Source organism: Oryctolagus cuniculus, chromosome 11 (assembly GCF_051225735.1).
Source record: "Oryctolagus cuniculus isolate XC-2025 breed Fujian yellow rabbit chromosome 11, ASM5122573v1, whole genome shotgun sequence".
Taxonomy (NCBI): Eukaryota; Metazoa; Chordata; class Mammalia; order Lagomorpha; family Leporidae; genus Oryctolagus; species Oryctolagus cuniculus.
The window spans coordinates 87,742,058-87,763,114 of record NC_142877.1 but is presented as its reverse complement, the minus strand read 5'-3'; the positions used below and the strand labels follow the sequence as shown (position 1 = coordinate 87,763,114).

Here is a 21,057-nt window from a genome sequence, read left to right as displayed (position 1 = left end):
CTTCAATTATAAAGATGAAAAGCTCTGTAAGTAAAATGTGAAAAAACTTGGATCTGACATTTTATACAAAGAAGAATGGGGTGGATATTTAACCTAACAGTTAAGACAACTTCATTCCACATTTTAGTACCTAGATTTAATTCCCAGCTCCACTCTCCTATCCATCTTCTAGCTAACACACATCCTGGAGATCAGCAATGATGGTCAAGTGGTTGGATCAGTGCCCCCAATATGGGAGAACTGGATTGAGCTTCTGATTCTGAGGTTGGACATTTGGGGGCTGGGAGAGCAGATGGGAGCTCTGTACACCTCTCAAATATATAATAAAATTAATTATTTTTAAAAGCTTTCATAAAAATAAAAGCAATATCTCATAGCCAATTGAGATTTATTCTAGGCATTCAAGCATGGCTCAGTAACAGAATAGCTTTACTTACTTGTAAAGTAAGTTATATGTTCAAAGCCATAGGCTTATTTTCATACATATCTGAGCTTCTCTCACCCTCAGTCACGCCAGGTGAACTGTTCCTTTAGCGTCGTTTCATTGACTTCTACCTGGAATTCACCACCATCATTTAATATCTTCAAGGCTAACTCCTGCAATCACTCAAGTCCTTGATTCTATAAAAATCTTAACGAGACCCATCTTGTTGACTATATTTAAAATTAAAATCCTCCCTCCTTCCACTGACCTTTCCACAAAGACAGGGGCACATGAACACAGGCGCTTTAAATTGCCATCATGTATAAGTTCATAGTGGAAGTTAATTCAAGGTTCAAGTATCATGTATTGGAAGAGTAGGTTTAAAAAAATTAAAATTCACAGAGCTTATAGGATCTGAATATATCAGTAGTGAGATCTCATAGTGAAGGAACCAAAAGGCAGCTCACATATTGCATGCACGACAATTACCAGAAAACATTTTGAATTTGGATCTCCAAATAGCTATCTACTGAGCATGGTACCTGACACATAAAGTGTTTTAGAAAAGTATTTGAATATTTTATAAAAGAAATGTATAATTATAGAGTAACTTGAAAGCTTAGTAATCATGATCAAAAACACAAAGCCAGGGGGTACATTTCTATGTCAACAAAGTGACAGCTTGTGTTGGTATTTTTACTTGCCAAAGCTATTTTGCTAGTGCAGAAACACCAGCAAAATTCTGCCATTTTCTACATTATCTGTAATGCTTTACCAACTTAAGCTATTAGTTACAAAATGATTTGACTATTTCAGTTCAGTTATTCCATCATCTACCCATGGGAAGGTCATCTGATTAACTTGATTACTTGTCTTGTTTCTCTCAGCCTTTTATCCATTAGGAAAATGGAAGAACAGAATATTCAGTAGATGTTTTGGGATTGACAAGTTTTTGGTTTCAGAAAAAGTTTGAAATGAGTATAGAAACTGATAGCATTTGGTATGGAACACTTTGTAATAAAAATCTTTGTTAGAATGCAAAAAAATCAAAATAAACTGCATACATTACAATATGAGAAATGGAATTAATATAATCTCATATGTGGATATCAATGTTTTGCTTTAGTATTGTAGATATATATTTGAATTATCTTTCTGAATTTTGCTGCTATATCTTTGAGAGTCTTAACATAATAATGTTACAATATGAGATTTGGTTTAAGAAGTATTGGATAAAATGTCTCAGAAAATCAGTCCTTCCCTCCTGCAGTAAAAGAGAATACTCGCTTTTCTCTTCCAATTGTGGTTTTGATCAGATTTTTTTTTTTGTAAGTGAGGAGTGTGACAATAATACTTGCATAAAAGTAGGACTCAGCCTGGCTTCCCCACTTCATATCCAGCTCTCTGTTGTGGCCTGGGAAAGCAGTAGAAGATGGTCCAAATCTTTGGGCCCCTGCACCTGCACGGGAGAACTGGAGGAAGCTCCTGGATCCTGGTTTCAGAATGGCACAGCTTGGGCCATTGAGGCCACTTGGGGAGTGAAACAGTGGATGCATGACCTCTCTCTCTCTCTGTCTCTTTTTTTTTTCTCTCTCTCTCTCTCTCTCTCTCTGCCTCTCCTTCTCTCTCTGTGTGTAACTCTTTCAAATAAATAAATAAATCTTTAAAAAAAAAGTAGGACTCAGATTCAGAAAGCTATTTGTATAGGGGCAGGCATTTATTACAGTATCTACCAGCTGTCATTTAACTGTGTGGCTTTACACAATCCCAGTCTAAGTGTTTTTCTTTGCAATGTTCACCTAATAACTATATTAACATCACAAGATTAAGAAAAATGATAGTGATTACTCTGGACATTTTCACTGCACATAATTCACACTGAATCAATGCTTCTTAGTATTATCAAATACAGTGTGACCAGAAAGACTAGCCTTCCACGTAAGTTGAAATAGTCTTACACATCTTGCTATTCCCCTGCTGTTTGCTGCCTCCTCCTCCCACATCAACAACATGTGGTCACTTTCCTGCAGTATGACATAGAAGGCATTCAGTATTCACTAACCTAAAGGCCGCTGATAATGATCTTTAAATTGTTTAAGAGTCTTTTTAAATGAAATTTAAAAATGGATGCATTTTACCTATGACTGAAGTTCCTACCTTCTCATTTTCTGGTCTGTCTTTACCAACTCCACTGGGTGTTTTCGAAGGTGGTTAGCCCTTATGTCTATTCTCCTCACTCCTTTTGTTAAAAACTACAAATTCATTAGAGGCTCACAAGGTAACATAAAAACATGAATTCTGAGGCCAGTAGATCTCACTTTAATTCTTTGTCACTGAACTTGTTGTGTGTGACATTTTGCAAATTGTTTCCTGAGTATCACCTCTCTCTAATCTCTAAATTTGGAAAAGCACTTCATTAATTGGTTGAGAAGATTAAATAAGATGTTGTAAAGACCCAGGTATTTGGTGGAAAGTTCAATACAATCTGTGGTTTCTTCTTCCTCTCCATATTGACATCAAAGTTTAAATTAATATCAGTCACTCTGAGGACACCACTCCATACATCATTTGTGACATGTAGTTTTCCTTGTGCACTTGGTCAAACCTCAGTGAAAAACTTAAGAGGGGAATACTTTTTGCATAGTTCTTCCTGGGATTGTGTGGAATCATTCCAGCAAGTGTGTGGATAACTTGGTTTCTTGAAGACAAATCTAACCCTGATGATGGAGGTCAAGGCTTTACCTATTTTCTTAAATCCCTCTCAGTTTATATAGGTGATAATTGTACTGCATTTTGATTTCAATATAAATTAAATGGTGTGAATCTACATAAGTATTTGCCTTCCACCAACAGGTGAAGTAAGAAGCAAATTATGTAAGATGTTCTCTAAGAGGTTTATTGTGACTTTTTACTTTTTGCTGTGGTTCATCTGTCAAAAAAGCATTCATTTCCCTTGGTAGGCGATGGCCAACCATGGAAGGAATACACTCTTATTTTTAATTCTTAATTTTTAAAAGGTAGAAATGGAAAAGAGGCTGAGTCAAAGCTCTCTTGGCTGCTTTAAAAACTAAGGATTAGCACCAATGTTCTGACCTGAAATTTAGGTCTTGTGATTTCTTTCCAGGAGATTTTTTTTTTTTTTTTTACTGCATGAAAAACCTGTCCGCTAAAGCCTTATTATTTAATTCAATCTTAATTGGATACAGACTCAAAATCTAAGAGATTGTTGGAAGGCCGCAAAGTGCACTGAGGTATTTTTTAATGGGATGACCAATCATCTGGAAGAAAAAGTCACTGAAATTTTCTTCTATATGCTGTAGGGCCATTGTATTTCTCCCAAATTTTTAAACTCTCAAAGAGAGAGACCTTCATCCCCACAGCACACGCTCAGGTTAGGAGCAGTTCAGCCATTTGCAGATAGAGGCTAGGCTTTGTGTTCCTGAGAGGTGTATTTGAGTTCTCCAGGTGGCTTAATTGTGAGCATGCCTCCACTGTCAGCAGAGGTGAGTCAGGCTTCATCTTACAAAGGGAGCCCTTGGGGAAGAGTGGGCGCTCAGAGAACAACCCAGGGTGGACGGCAGCTCCCTAAGCACACTTTCCTGGGCTAGGCAGAATCGCTGAGCACCATCGGGCCACCTCTTGATCAAGACGCAAATGTCCAAGATGCTTTTCTTTGGCAAGATATGTAAACGGCCAGCCTAGGGAATAAGCCAGGGAGACGAGTTCTTGGGTCACCCACTCTCTGAGAATACCCAGAGTCTTTGAGGTAGGACCACTCCTATTGTTACGCTGGTTCAGACAAAAGCAGGGAGGGGACCGGCAACTGGTGCCCATCCTTCGAGTGGTGTGGGCTGGAGGAAGGCAGGCTGGCAGGGAGACTTTGTTTTGTTCTGCTCTGCAGCGGGCTTCCTAGGTCCCACCCCGCACCCCGCGGGCCCAGCCCCAGGCGCAGGGAGGACGCGGAGGGCAGCCGCAGTGGCTTCTGCGTCAAGTGGCAGCAGGGCGGGGATGGGCGGCGCGCAGCCGGCGGACCCGCTCCCTGCCCTGCTGTGCGCCCCGCCGCCGCCGCCCGCAGCCTCCCCCTCCGCCCGCAGCGTGTCGGGCGGGCCGGGCACGTGGGTGCCTCCGTCACACCCTCACTCACACACACTGGCGCGCGCACGGCTCCGCGCCTGCCTCCCGCGCTGGTTCCCTAGCAGACGCACCGCGGCTCACGAGTCTCTCCCCAGCAAGCCCGCAGGGCAGCCACCCTCCCGAAACCCCGCTTCTCCGTTCCGCCCTGGGCCAGCGGCCGCTCCTCTCCACACAACTGCTTTGCGGCCTCCTTCAGATACCTGGACCCGACCCTTTGGCGGCGGCTGCTGCTGCTGTCGCTGCTGCCGGGACGTGGGAGCAACGAGAGGCACTGGGTCACGGCACACTCACGGTAAGGACACTCTCCTTTGCTAGGGGGCTCGGTGAGGCTTGGGGTGCGGCTCGCTGTTAGCCGCCCCGGAGCCAGAGGGCTGGGGACCAGGAGCAGCATTGATGGATGGCTCCAGGGAAGGACTCAGCCTGGGTCCTCCCTGGGCTGGGAGGGGGGAGGCGGCTCCGAGGCCACGGGAGGGAGAGGCTGGGCTCTGTGGGCGACCCTCTGGGCTATGCGTCCTGCACCTGTGCACGATGGGGAGTGGGGAGGGTGCATAAGCACATGGGTCGAAACGTGCCGCCATCCTTCCTTCGTTCCCGCGGTGGAAAAGACCCACGGCGTCCCCGGAGACCTCCAGGTTTCCGAGTGAAAGAGGACGTGGAAGGGTGGGGTCCGAACTCCAGGAAGTCCAGGAGAAAAGTTGGGAGGGTCGGGGCGGAGAGAGGCGCTCCCGAGGTGCATCGGAAGGCGATGCACAAGCGGGTGGGCGGTGGGGCGGGGAGAGAAAGCCAGCCTCATCTCTCCATTCGCTTCTGCTAGCCTTGGCGACTGCGGAAGGCGAGGGTTTTCACGTGACCCCGGCTCCCTTTCGCTGGAGGCTCCCTGGGATGCGAGGAATGAACACCGGCCCTTCGCTGCGCGCAAGGCACGTGGCTGCCGGGGAACGCGCAGCTTGGGAGTTTCTGCGCATCCTGGAATTGGAGAACGGGGCGGTGAGGGCGGCGCTACTGGGATTTTTAAGGAGAGCATGGGGAAGGAATGGGAAACCCAGATCGTGTCTAGCTTCCATTCCCTTGTCTGGTCCGTGCGAGTACAGGAAAGACGGGGGAAAATCCTTTCTCAGCCTGAACTTGCGCACTGGCTTTGGAAAGGTAAATGCATCACAACGCCTAGGCATCCCGGAGGCAGACGTGACCCACCGAGGGGCACCGGCCGAGGGGCGGGCAAGCCTTCCCGTGGAGTAGAGCAGCGGCGTGTGCCGTGCGCTGCAGGGTCGCGGAGCTCCAGGCTCGCGCTCCCTAGCGTCTCCCTTTCCCTTTGCAGCCTCCTGCCTCGCAGGGAGCGGCTGGAGTAGAACGGGGCGGGGTCCCGACTCGGCGCGGTGACGTCAGCAGTGTTTGGGTGCTTATGCAAATGAGGCTGCGACTGTAGCCTCGGGTCCTTCGGTTTTCTCCCCGCGGCTCTTAAAGGTAGAGCCGGTGTTAGTCGCCGCGCACTACCCAAGCAGTGTGGGATGGATGGCAGGTTTGCTTCGTGGGCTGTGCTTGGCGCCTCCTCGTCCGTTTTCTACCTGTTAGTGCCCGTTGGCTCTTCTGGGATGCTGGAGGCCGAGTGTTTGCTCGGGAGGAATTGTTCTGTGCTCACCGCACCCAGTTTCATTGCTGAAGAACGCGGCTGAGATACAGACTTTGTCAGGGCTTGGTTTGTTGTAGGCACTTAATAAATACTTAGTGCTGGACTGAGTTTTCCTTAGAGACTATGTTTCTGTCATATTAAATTCGATGGATTTGAGCATCAGACGATTGTGTTGTTGTGTCGCTGCTCTCCTGTCCGCATGATAAGTGATCCATGCATACTTGTTGGAATAAAATATATTATTCCACCGAACTTGAAGTTGAAATTTACTATTTCTCTCCACGTGAAACCATCAATGTGTTCTTCATTAGGCAAAACAGAAGTTAGCATACTTTTAAAGGGAGATTATCTCCTAAACGTTTGTTGACAGCTTTTCTTTTTCTAATTGTACATTGCAACTCGATTCAAGAATTACTAATAGTTAACTCAAGATGTATTTTAATGAAATTAAGAAAGATATTTACACACGTTCTAGGGGATTAATACTTTGTCACCTAATACATAAGAAATACTAGAGAATTTCAGAATTGAATACCTTAGGTATTTGAGATCCCAAAAATCACATGAGATGCCTTGCTTGTCAGTTATTGAAAATTTAAAATGTCTAAAAATAGTTACTGAAACCTAAAATCCATATTTATGATCGTTAACTTACTCAATGACCACAGTTCAAATTTTACTGAATGCACATTAGAAAACATACTTCTTCTATCAAAAAAATGAAAATTGTGTATGAATTCATAAATTTACATTCCTTTAAACCTTTAAACTCTTTGATTAGATCCAGACAATCAAAAAAGCATGACTTAGAGAAAGTGAGGGACCTGAAAGACTTGGGTGATTACCAACACTCAAAAAACTTTTACTTCTCAATCTCTTTTGGACAGTATGTTAATTCTTTACTACTACATGTATGTATGGAAATATTGATACATTCCTATGCAGAGCAGGTTTGAAGTCCTTTCTGAGCAGATGACATTAGTAAAAATCTACAGCATTGTCTGATGCATGAAAAACACTCAAGGTTCCATGGCAGGGATTTTTAGATTTAAATCCAATTTTTATAGCTTACAGCGCTACTCTTGTGTCAGGATTAATTAAATAATTTTAGATGTGTATTTGTTTGAATACTAGACAAATAATTATCTCTTCCTGTGTGAATAACAAGCCATAAGGAAAGTACAGGGTAGTTATACACATATAGGACCACTTGATGGGAGACACAGATTGTTTTAGTGTGGAAGGTCACTTTATTTGCTTGTGACTAATGCACTAAGGCATTTTTTTTTTTTACATAAGGTTAATTGACTGTTATCTTTAAATAGGATGCATGTCCTAGGAGCTTTCTGACCTATCAGACTGTCAAAGATAAAAACCAACCAACCAAGACAAAATTCTACCCACTGTATTGAAAAAGGCAGTGGGAAACAGGCACTTTCATGCATAGTTTGGGTAGTATATATTGAGACTTTTTATAAAGAGCCATTTAACATTTATCAAAATGATAACAGCACATAGCTTTAATCAAGAAGCTACAGGTGTAGGGACTTATTCTAAAGAGATGGAAATGTAAGACACATAGTTTTCTGTTGGAACATTTAGTAGCAAATTATCAGAAATGACCTAAAAATATGGTACACTTTCACCAAGGAATAGCATACAATTACTTTTTAACAGTGATGCTTTTTTATAAGAAAATGTACAGGAATAAAAGTTTTCCATTTCTAAGCTTCTAAACTTTTCCTATCCAAGCCAAGTAGAGATTTGAGCAAAACATAGATAGAGATAGATAGATAGATAGCTAGCTAGCTAGCTAGCTAGCTAGCTAATTTAGGAAAAAAAATGAAACTTGTATTAAGTTTTTGAAGATTTTTGAAATGAGAAACTAAAATACATAATTAGGCATATAGTAATACCATAAAAATAAGTGAGTTATGGGGTAAAAATTTTAAGCCATATATAACATACATGAATGTATAATATATGTATATATATGTGTGTGTACTTGAATATATGGAAAATATATGTGGAAGACTTTGGTTACTTGTAGGGAGGTAGACCTGTGCTATAATTAAAGGCTGGGAAATATTTTTCACACTGTGCCAGTTACTGTCATATCATTATATTATTTATTCAAAATATAAATTTAAAAATACTTAAAGATTAATACAATAGCAGATAAACACATTTGGTATAGCAGTATTCAGGCATCAAATGCCTGAATTAGTAAGTTACAAAAGTCAATGAGTTCTTGATTTTTGTTGTTTGTTCTGAGTATACAAGAAAATTTTCCCTTTTTATATTTTTATTATTAAAATTACATTGAGTAGCATATTAATGAATTAACTAAATTCAGCCAGTTGTATCAACATAAAAGGATATAGGTTTTTGGGATTTTCGGGGGAAGTGGACAGCTTTTCAAAAATTTCAATTGTGAGGCTATTATAAATTCACATGTAGTTATTACGAAATCTGTCTTGTAAAAGCTATCCTACAACATCATAATCAGAATGTTGACATTGACATGATAAAGTTATGCAATAGTCCCCTTACATAAGGACTCCCTGCACTGTCCTTTTAGTCACATCAAATTTACTCCTGCCTAACTTTTGGCAACCTCTAATCTGTTTTGTCATGTGAATGAAATCATGTAGTAGGTAAGCTTTTGGAACTGACATTTTTCACTTAGCAAAGTATTAGTAGTTTGTTTTCATTGCTTAGTAGTACTCCATGGTATGGCTAGATCAGTGTTTATGCAATCATTCACCTATTGGGTCGTATCTAGGTCAATCTGGGAAGTTACTGTGTATGCAGATACCATAGACCCTCCTGTAAAGGGTTTTTATGGTACATAAGTTTTCTATCTGGGATAAATGCTCAGGAGAGCAGTGGCTGGGCTATATTTTAGTCACATGTTTAGTTTTTTAAGAAACTGTCAAGCATTCATCCAGAGTGGTTGTACTATTTTACATCCTTATCATCAATAAATGAATGATCTGTTTTCTCTGCATCCCTGCCAGAAGTTCAGTCATATTTTAGCCATTGTGACAGGTATGTAGATGCTCCTTGACTGACAGTGGAGTTATATCCCAATAAACATCAGAAAATACATTAATAGGCCTAATATGCCAACCATAGCTTAGAAACACAGTGCACTGAAGGAAGCAGTCATTTATCCTAGTGGTCATGTGTCTGGGAGCTGCCACTCGTTGCCACTACTCAGCATTGCACTCTGTATCTCTAACACAAAAAAGTCAAAATCCAAAATCTGAAGGAAACTTTTTCTACTGATGCAGATCACTTTCACAGCATCTGTACAGTTGGAAAACTCCTAAGTGGACCATTTTTAAGTTGGGTATCATCTGTATGGTGATATCTCATTGTGATTTTAATTTGCTTTTTTTTGTAATAGGGAATAATATTGAACCTCATTTACATCCATGTACTATTCAATAAACTATCTCTTAATGTCCTTTACTAACTCTATTTTAGTGATTAGATTTTAAGAGTTCTTTATTCTAAATACTGATTTTTTTAATATGTGGTTTTCAAATATTTTCTCCTAATTTTTAAGTTTGTGCTTTTATGTTCTTAATAGATTCTTTCACTGAGCCAAAGTTTTAAGTTGAGACCCAGCTTATCAATTACAGCTTCAGTGGATCCCATCAAATAACTCTCTGCTTAGCTCTAGATCTGAAACATTTTCCTTGTTTTTCTTTTTTTCTTAAAGGTTTTGAAATTTTCTGTTTTCACATTTCATGTCTAGGAAACTTTCTGAGGCTTATGTTTTTTCCCAGGGCTATTTAATTGTTTCCAAACTCAGTTGTCACAAGGGTTATCCTTTCTCCATTGGAATTACATTTGTACTGCTATCAGTAATTGGTTGGGCGTATTAGTGTACCTTCCTTTCTGGCAAGTCTCTTCTATCCCGTCATTTGCGTTTTCATTAATGTACCAACAGAAGTCTTGAAATCAGGGATAGTCCTTCTTTCCATTTCACTTCTGTGAAATTATCAAAACATTTTTAGGTATTCTTTGCTTTTTCATATAAGTTTTAGAATAATCTTGTTTATAATTTTTGGGGATTTTCATAGGAATAGTATTAAACCCATGTGCCAATTTAGAGACAATTGACATATTTACTAAATTAAGTCTTCTAATCCATGAATAGTTATGGAGCTATTAAATGATCTATTGAATATTGGGCATGCTGTGTTTTTAAGAAAATGGTACAGTAAATATAAATTACCAATTTTACATAAGTAGGATTTTTGCTAATAATGATCCTTTATTACAATTTTGATATCTGTGTACTTTGTAATAATAATCCTTGTTTCATTTTTTTATATAAAAGTTGCCTTAGGTGGGCGCCGCGGCTCACTAGGCTAATCCTCCGCCTTGTGGTGCCGACACCCCAGGTTCTAGTCCCGGTTGGGGCGCCAGATTCTTTCCCGGTTGCCCCTCTTCCAGGCCAGCTCTCTGCTGTGGCCAGGGAGTGCAGTGGAGGATGGCCCAAGTGCTTGGGCCCTGCATCCCATGATAAGCACCTGGCTTCTGGCTTTGGATCAGCGTGGTGCGCAGGCCGCAGCGCGCCAGCCGCAGCGGCCATTGGAGGGTGAACCAACGGTAAAGGAAAACCTTTCTCTCTGTCTCTCTCTCTCTCTCACTGTCCACTCTGCCTGTCAAAAAAAAAGAAAAGAGAAGTTGCCTTAGACATGAGATTGTCTATATGGCATTTTACATAAGACTGACTAAATTTGACTTCAAAAGTTAATACTTATTTTGTGGTTAAAAGAAAATCACTGTGTGGATTTAAAAACTTAAACCCCTTCTCATAGGTCTTAGCCCCACTGTGAATATACAGTATTTTACATTTCATTGGAATATTTATGCTTTCAGATAAATTCAGTGATGTTTAATTTACCTTACCAATAGGCAGTGTTTCGGTTTTCTATGCTACACCACAAACCATCTTAAAACATGGACTTCTTATTTCTGATCTTTCTGTGGAGTGGCTGGGTTCAGTTGGGTGGTTCTTCTGTTTCAAATTGTGAGTTGGCTAGCATATCAATGACATTGTTCTTGTATCTGCAGCTTCAGCCTGGGTGACTAGAACAGCTGGTGTCTTATTGACTTTCTTTCTTCCTCTCTCTATCTTTTCATGTGAGGTTTCCAGCAGAGCATGTGGACTGCATTTTTTTAAAAAAAATATTTATTTAGTTAGTTAATTATTTATTTGAAAAGCAGAGTGATAGAAAGAGAGGATGATACAGAGAAGAGAGAGAATCTTCCATCTATTTCACTCCCCAAATGTCTGCAACCGCTGAGGAGTGGCCAAGCTGAAATCAGGAGCCAGGAACTGCACCCGGTCTCCCACATGGGAGGCAGGGGCCCAAGTACTTAGGCCATCATCCATTGCTTTTCCTAGGAACATTAGTAGGGCGCTGGATTGGAAGCATAGCAACTGGGTCTTGATACAGCTGTATGATGTGGGGTGCCCAACTTGCAAGCAGCAGCCTAACCTGCTGCATGGCAATGTCAGCCTCTACTTTCTAATTCTTGACTGCAATAAATGTTACATGATTTGAAAAAAGGGTTTTTGTAGATGTAACTTTGATATGAAGAGATAATCCAGGAATATGCAGATGACTCTACATGCCATCTCAAGTGTCCTCAGAGAAAGAAGATGGAAGCTAACAAGTAGATAGAAGTAGGCAATGTGACAATGGAGACAGAAATTGTAGTGATGTGGGCTGCAAGTGAAGCAATGCCAGCAGACTCTCCCACAGAAGAAGATATTTAGCCTAGTGTTTCAAACTAGTATTTAAGACACAGGTTAAGATGCCCGTTTCTCACACCAGAGTGACTTTCTTATTTGATATTTGGCTTCACAACTGACTAGCTTCTCACTCTTGTGGGCCCTGGAAGCCGCAGTGATGGTTCAAATAACTGGGTTCCTGCCATCTACATGGCACACCTAGTTTGAGTTCCCTAGTCCTGGCTTCAGCCTGGGCCCCCACCCTGGACACGGCAGGCATTTGGAGAGTGAACCAGCAGATGGTAGCTGTCTATCTTGAAAACAAAAACTAACAAAAAAAAGCCCCACTGCAATATCAAAACCACAATTTTTGATGTATTTTTCATAAAGTGTTTTGAGATTATTTTCTCTTTATATCATTCTCTGTGTGTGTGTGTGTGTGTATGTGCACGTGCATGTATTTGGCTTAATACAAACATTTTATGCAAAAGGAGCTAAAATTTGCAAAAAATATTTTAGTCGAGTTTTATATTATTAAATTATTTGGAATTTTTTTCAAGATCATTGTGCAGTATTTCATCAAATTTCTTTTTCCTTTTGCAGCTGGTCCATAATAATAAACTAATTTGCATATTTTGCTAGTTTTTAATTGAGGGCTGCAGTATGACTCAGCATTTTCATTTTATTCAGATAGTCCTTAATTTTTTTTGATTTTTTATTTTCTTTAATAATTTTCAATTTATATAAGGTGAACAAATGTCATGTATTCCATATATACAGATTTAGGAGCATAGTGATCCTTCTCACACTACCCTACCTCCTGTGCAGGCTCCCATCCCCCCTCATCCTTCGTTTCTTATTATTTCTTTTAATTTTTACAATTGTAAACTATTAGTTTATTTTATAATCACAAGCTTAACCCTCCACTAAGTAAAGAATTCAGCAAATAGAAGAGAGAGAGAGAAAAAAAAACACTATTCCTAAACAGTAGAGACAAGGGCTGTAAACAATAATCAATTCTCAAAATGTCAGTTTCTTTCATTAGATTTTTTAGTACTCTAACAGTTACCACATATCAGTGAAAAAATGATATTTGTCTTTTGGGGGCTAGCTTATTTCACTAAGTATAATGGTATCCAGCTGCATCCATTTTGTTGTAGAACACAGGATTTCATTATTTTTTTATGGCTGAGTAACATTCCATAGTGTGTATATATACCACATTTTATTTATCCAGTCATCGGCTAATGTTCATCTAAGATATGTTCCATATCTTAGCTATTGTGAATTAAGCTCCAATTAACACGGGAGTACAGGTAACTCTTTCATATGTCTATTTCATTTCCTTTGGGTAAATTTCCAGGAGTGTGATGACAGGGTCATACTGTAGATCTATATTCGGATTTCTGAGGAATCTCCATACTGTCTTCCACAATGGCTGTACTAGATTACATTTCCACCAACAGTGTATTAGGATACCTTTCCCCCCACATCCTTGCCAGCATCTACTTTTTTTTTTTTAATTTTTGTATGATGGCAATTCTATCTATAGTGAATTGAGACCTCATTATGATTTTTGTTTTCATTTCCCTGATGGCTAGTGATCCTGAGCATTTTTTCATGTGTCTGTTGGCCATTTGAATTTCATCCTTTGAAAAATACCTGTTCAAGTCATTTGCCCATTTCTTGGAGACTGAACAACATGTTCCTGAATGAACAGTGGGTCATAGCAGAAACTAAAAGGGAAATAAAAAAATTTCCTGGAAACAAATTAAGATGACAACACATCAAAAGCTATTGGATATAGTGAAAGCAGTGTTAAGAGGAAGTTTATGGCAATCAGTGCTTGCATCAAGAAATTGGAAGGGCATCGAGTAAATGATTTAACAATGCATCTTAAAGACCTAGAAAAACAAGAGCAAACCAAAGCAAAATTAGTAGGAACAAAGAAATAATTAAAATTAGAGAATAAATAAACAAAATTGAGACCAAGAAAATGATACAAAGGATCAGTGAGATGAAGAGCTGTTTTTTTTGGAAAAAAATAAATAAAATTGATATACCATTGGCTCAACTAACAATAAAAATGTAGAAGACTCAAATTAATATTATCAGAGATAAAAAAGGAGGTGTTGCAACAGATACCACAGAAATAAAAATAATCATCACAAATTACTACAGACTGCTATATGCCAATAAATTGGAAAATCTAGAGGAAATGGATAGATTCCTGGACACATACAATCTACCAAAATTGAGTTGTGAAGACACAAAAAACCTAGATAGGCCAATAACCAAGATAGAGATTGAATCAGTAATAAAGACCCTTAAAAAAAAGCCCAGGACCAGCTGGCTTCACTGCTGAATTCTACCAAACTTTAAAAAAATTAATTCCAATTATTCTCAAGCTATTTAAAACAACTGAAAAGGAGAGAATCCTTGCAAACTTCTTCTATGAGACCAGCATCAGTTTAATTCCTAAACCAGAAAAAGAAGGAACACAGAAAGAGAACTATAGACCAACATCATTGATGAACATAGAAAATCCTCAGTGAAATACTAGCTAATTGAATCCAACAATGCATCAGAAAGTTCTTTCACCAGAACCAAGTGAGATTTATCCCTAGTATGCAGGGGTTGTTCAACATTTGCAAATCAATAAAACTATACATCACATTAACGAATTAAAGATTTTCTATTTTATATAAAAGAATTAGAAAAATATATTTCAATTGAATCCAGATTGAGTTTCATATTTGTTTATATATCAGAGAAAAATTTTTAAGCATAGTTTGAATTTCTCAGTGAGATACTTTACTGATGTTCCAATGTTTTATTATAGAATATTAAATTTGTGTGCATTGTCATAAAATTAGCCACTGTATGCCATTCTCCTTGAATTGTACCTCATCACTGATATACAAATGCCTGCCTATAAGTTCAAGACTTTGCATGTATTCACTGGAAATATTAATTAAAATTTAATGCAATGCATTTTCCATCTGAGAGATAAAATGTCTTGAAAGATGGAGTAAGAATAGCAGAAAGTGTTGAATTAATTTTGTAATGAAAATATTAGCAAGATTAGTCAAGACAAAATCAGACAAAATAAAAAAAAAAAGCCTACTGCTACCAATATCTGGGATAAAAAATGAGATATGACTACAAATTCTTCCTAAAATACTTTGGAATCTTATGAAACACTTTATGCTGACAAATTTGACACCTTAGATGAAATGTATTAGTTCTTCAAAGAAGGCAGTTTATCACCACTAACATAATATGAAAATGAAAATATATGTAGGTATATATCAATGAAAGAAATTAAAATTTTAATTTAAAATATTTTCAGAAAGAAAACTCCAGGCACAGATGGCTTTATTGATGAGTGATGCCAAGTACTGAAGGAAGCAATGAACTAATCCTATACATATTCTCTCAGAAAATAAAAGAGAAATAATTTTAAAAACCACTTTCTGAGGCCATGAAAACTAGAGAAGCAAAGTACAAGACAAAATACAGAGTCACATTCCTACTAATGTAATTGAAAAAAATCCATAACAGTATATTAGCAGGCTTATTCCAGTGATACATTAGAAAGGTGATTCCTGAACAAGTGAGTTTTATTGTATAAATGAAAGATGACTTCAATATATAAAACCAGTAAGTATAATAATGTATATGAGGCATCTTCAAAAAGTTCTTGGAAAATGTGTATTATGCATGGATTTAAAATTTTTGCATTACAGTAAACATCTTTTAATTGCATTTTCATGATTTTTTGAATTGACATATTAATAAAGAAATATTTTAATAAATGAAAATATGTATCAACATAATTTTAAAAAATCTTACTGAACTAAATATAAGTTCTCCACTCTTCCAGTCCAGCTCTCTGCTGTGGCCTGGGAAGGCAGTGGAGGATGGCCCAGGAGCTTGGGCCCCTGCACCCGCATGGAAGACCAGGAGGAAGCACCTGGCTCCTGGCTTCAGATCGGCGCAGCGCGCCAGCCGTAGCGGCCATTTAGGGGGGTGAACCAACGGAAAAGGAAGACCTTTCTGTCTCCTTCTCTCTCTCACTGTCTAACTATGAAAAGAATCCATAATATTGTATCTATGAAAAGAATCCATAATATTGTACTAAAAAAGTGAAACATTAAGTATTTTATCAGTAGCATTGGGAGTTAGGTGAGAATTCTGCTCTTAGCACTTGTATGCATTTTAGTGGACATAATAGCCAAGAAAAAAGAAATTAAAAGCAAATGATTAGAAAAGTACAAGTTAAATTATATTTATTTACTGATGGCATGTTTGTGTAAATGGAAATCCTAAGGAATTTTTTAAAAAGCCAAAATTTAGTATCATTTCAGGATGGAAATCTTGTATTTTAAAAATTAATTTTAGGGGCCAGCAACGTGGCTCAATAGGCTAATCCTCCGCCTTGCGGCGCCGGCACACCAGGTTCTAGTCCCGGTCGGGGCGCCAGATTCTGTCCTGGTTGCCCCTCTTCCAGGCCAGCTCTCTGCTGTGGCCAGGGGTGCAGTGGAGGATGGCCCAAGTGCTTGGGCCCTGCGCCCCATGGGAGACCAGGATAAGTACCTGGCTCCTGCCATCGGATCAGCGCGGTGTGCCGGTCGCAGTGCACCAGCTGCGGCGGCCATTGGAGGGTGAACCAATGGCAAAGGAAGACCTTTCTCTGTCTCTCTCACTGTCTACTCTGCCTGTCAAAAAAAAAAAATAATAATTTTAGCGACCAGAGCTGTGGCACAGTGGTAAAGCCATTGCCTGCAGTACCGGCATCCCATAAGGGTACCCGTTGGACACCTGGCTGTTCCACTTCTGATCCAGCTCTCTGCTGTGGCCTGGGAAGGTGGTACAAGATGGCCCAAGTGCTTGGGCCTTGCAACAGCGTGGGAGACCTCGAAGAACCTCCTGGCTCCTGGCTTTGGATCGGCACAGCTCTGACCTTTGCGGCCATTTGGGCAGTGAATCAGCAGATGGAAGACCTCTCTCTCTCTGCCTTTGCTCTGCCTCTCTGTAACTCTGCCTTTCAAATAAATAAATAATTTTTTTTTTTTTTTTTTACAGGCAGAGTGGACAGCGAGAGAGAGAGAGACAGAGAGAAAGGTCTTCCTTTTGCCGCTGGTTCACCCTCCAATGGCCGCCGCCGCTGGCGCGCTGCGGTGCACAGTGCTGATCCGAAGGCAGGAGCCAGGTTTTTATCCTGGTCTCCAATGGGGTGCAGGGCCCAAGCACTTGGGCCATCCTCCACTGCACTCCCTGGCCACAGCAGAAAGCTGGCCTGGAAGAGGGGCAACTGGGACAGAATCCGGCGCCCCGACCGGGACTGGAACCTGGTGTGCCGGTGCCGCAAGGCAGAGGATTAGCCTACTGAGCCGTGGTGCTGGCCAATAAATAAATATTTTTAAAAAGTAATTTTATTCCCTACACTAGGAAAAAATAATTGCACCCTGAATCAAGGAAAAATCAAAAATAAACTATATTAGGACAAAGATATGCAGAATTGGTCCACTAAAATCTTTGAAACATTGTTTAAAGAAATGAGAGAAGAGAAAAATAAAAAGATATACCAAGTTCATAGATGGGAAACTTGGTTTTTTAGATGTCAGTACTACTGAAATGGATTTATGGACTTGATGCAATCCCATTTAAAATCTCAACAGGCTGGTTTTATTTTTGTTAGTATAAATGGACAAGCCATTTTCAACATTTATATGGAAAGACAAAGTGAAGTAACCTTAAAAAGAGATGAAATGATTGGAGTTGAGAATATTTATTAGTTAGAAATTCATTAACATTGATATTAAAAAGTTTTGAATCTAGTTTTAAGTCTTTCACTATAGATTTATTTTGAAAAACTACACATGAAGATAATTAAAGCAATATAAAAATGGGAGAATGAGAAAAATGTAACTATAAAGTCAAATTTTAATGATGTAAAATTCCCAGCATTTTTATGTAATTATACTTAGACACAGATCAATGGAAAGATAATTATAGTTTTACATTTACAATGTTTTCCTTATTTAGGGTCTCTACCTAGTGTTGGCCAAGACTTAAGGTTTACAACAAGTTTTGGCAGGGTCACAGTGGCTCAAAGAAACAATGGGATGCTTGCCAATGAGATGGAAAAGGGCAAGAATGAAAATAGTTCTGAGAACTAGAAACTGGATCCATGACTACAGTTAGTAATCACAGCCTGGGCATAATGCCTTTAATGGAATTGAATGAAAGGCCAACTTTCTGATCTCTTTTTTCCTGTTGTCAAGATTCAAACTACATGGGAGGGGAATCTAACTGGTCAAATATAGAAGGTTATTTTCAAACATGGTGATGATATTTTTCTGTCCTCTTTTGTCATGCCTTGTGCATTATGACTTTGCTCTTTCCATGAAGATGTGGGATTTATCTCTTTCCTCTTGACTGCCTCTGGACACTAATATGAGACTTCCTTTGATGAGTGAGACCTCACTAATTTGACACAAACAGAAACTTCTAGTAACCCTTGACATTAGGCTTACCTAATCTCTTAGGATACTGTTGGAAAGATGAGATTTTATTGTAAACAAATCAGGGCATGCATTTTGGAAAGACTACCTGTAGGAGAACCAAGGCGCTGAGTATTTAAGTTAGATCATCTGAGATTTGAACTGACAGATGTCCGTAGTGCAAGAGTGGTTCTAGTCAAAACCAGAACCACCAGTCATCTCAGCCTGGCTCATGTTGCTAACCATAAGAATCATGACTTGTTTTTTTAAGTGCTGAGTTTTGGTGTGATTCATAATGCAGAAACAGATAGCTAATAAAATAGAGGTGGTTAAAAAGACTAAAACATGTAGAATTGGCTCTGTGCTGAACAACTTACTGGAATAACACACAACAAACCAGTTGAAATACAATACAACCTCAGGAGTAGTGCTCTCAGTATGCTGGCATTTATCCATCCATTTTATTATTAGATAAACATTACTGTCCATTACTGTCCTGATTTCATTTATGAGGAAACTGAGGCACCATTAATTAACTTGGCCAATGTCATAAAACTGTAAGTAGAATTAAAACTCAGTCTGTCTGTGAAACTTTACTATAAATGTTTGGCAGCAATGGGTATTTTTTCATGTCAGGACATTAATTCCTGTAAAATTCCATGACAACTGAATTAGAAAAAGCATATGATAACACAAAGAAGTTACAGACATCAACCTCTTTTAGATTACAAACTTTACATTTATGTAGTATCTGTTACTTCCTTGGTGAAAGATGGGGACAATTACATCCTTTTTATTTATTATTTTTTAAATTTTTTAAAGATTTTTATTTTTTATTTGAAAGTCAGAGTTACACACAGAGAGAAGGAGAGGCAGAGACAGAGAGAGAGAGAGAGAGGTCTTACATCCACTGGTTCACTCCCCAGTTGGCTGCAATGGCCGGAGCTGCGCTGATCCGAAGCCAGGAAAAGAGCTTCTTCTGGGTCTCCCACGTGGGTGCAGGAGCCCAAGGACTTGAGCCATCTTCTACTGCTTTCCCAGGCCATAGCAGAGAGCTAGATTGGAAGTGCAGCAGCTGGGACTCGAACTGACACCCATATGGGATGCCGGCACTGCAGGCAGCAGCTTTACCCGCTTTGCCACAGCACCGGCCTCACATCATTTTTATTTCTATCATTTCCATTTCCTCCTATTTCAAATTCCTGGTTTTGTTGTCTTTTATTTTTGATTTATACTTTTGTCCTCTATACATAATTTCTACACTTTGTCAGCTTTACCTTATTGTTTAAATTAGTGTTCACTTTTCTCTTTTAACATGGCTTCACTGTTATCTTGATCATTATTTTGTTTTCTCTCATGGTGGGCTAAATTTCATGATCATACAGTTGCTTCCTTCCCATCCCTCAGTGCCCAGCCCCATAGGACTCATCAGCTCTCTTAGGGATTGGAATATTTGCTTATAGTGTTAATAACTGGTATACAAGTTAATTGGATATAAAAATTAGAGATCCTGCATTTTTCCTTAGTTTTTATAGAAGTAACTAAATATACTCAGGGGGCTTATCGTTTCTCCTTTCTACTGCTTTAAATTCCTAGGAATTCCTTACTTTAGTAATTCTGTGTTTACCCTCCTATTTTATTATTTTAAATTATAAATTCTTAATTGTTTTAAATTATAAATTCAAAACATTTACCATACTGTCTTTTAGTGTTTTGCATCTTATTCATTCTGTTCTCTATTGGAATTATGTTTCTTGGATAAGCTTTATCTGATGTGTTCTTATTAGGATTTTTTTTTTTTTGGTAAATAATGTCACATAAATGAAGCATATATGGAGTGTGCTGCGGAACTCCACACCATCAGTTGAGATTTATTCTCTGATAGAAAGGTTGGCCAAAAAAATCTATTTTTTGGTAAAGAATCAGTAAATGCTTTAGGCTTTGCTTTCCAGAAGAGAAACTCTGCTGCAGTATCACAAAATCAGCCTTAGACATGGATATGGTTCAGTAGGTTTTATTTACAACATTGGACTGTGGGCTGTATTTTTTTTTTTTTTTTTACCCTTTCTCTGTTGCACTATTGTACATAGGAGGCTCTTAGATAATGGTGAGTATGGCTAATGGAACTCTTAGGGTTTGAGGTGCCTCCATATGAAGTATGTGGGTGATGACTTGTTCTCCAGTTGCCTTTCTGTCACAAGAGTGGATAGTACTACCTTGGCAGAGGCTGTGCAGTTACTTGATATTGATCCAACTACTGTCCATGTGAACTACTGATACTGAACCTTCATGATCTTCTACCTCCCTTCTTTCCCAGACATTCCTGATTCATTTATTCTGGTATTCCTGGACGTGGCAATTGTAAAGCATTCCTGGCAATAATCAACCTCTTCTTGCATTCTATATTTAGTGTACACTTATGGCCTACTTTTATGGATTAAGCCTTTAGGCAAGCTTTCAGAATTCATAAAATTTTTGTCCTTCAAAAAAGTCATGTTTGGTGTCTAAATCTATGTCTCTAGATTTAGTTTTTACAAATCTATTCAGAAACTCAAGATATATCTTCAGATTTGGCAATATGAATCCTGTGCACAAGAAACAA

The 21,057-nt window shown here is 39.1% G+C and overlaps 1 protein-coding gene across 1 annotated transcript in view; it reads left to right on the top strand.

The window, feature by feature from the left end:
- The first annotated feature begins 4,440 nt into the window (after window positions 1–4,440).
- Window positions 4,441–21,057, top strand: part of SLC6A15 (solute carrier family 6 member 15) — a 45,947-nt gene continuing 29,330 nt past the window's right edge. Inside the window, exon 1 of the mRNA XM_002711371.6 lies at window positions 4,441–4,850. The gene's annotated coding sequence lies outside the window, so the exon portion shown is untranslated. The remainder of the gene's footprint in view (window positions 4,851–21,057) is intronic.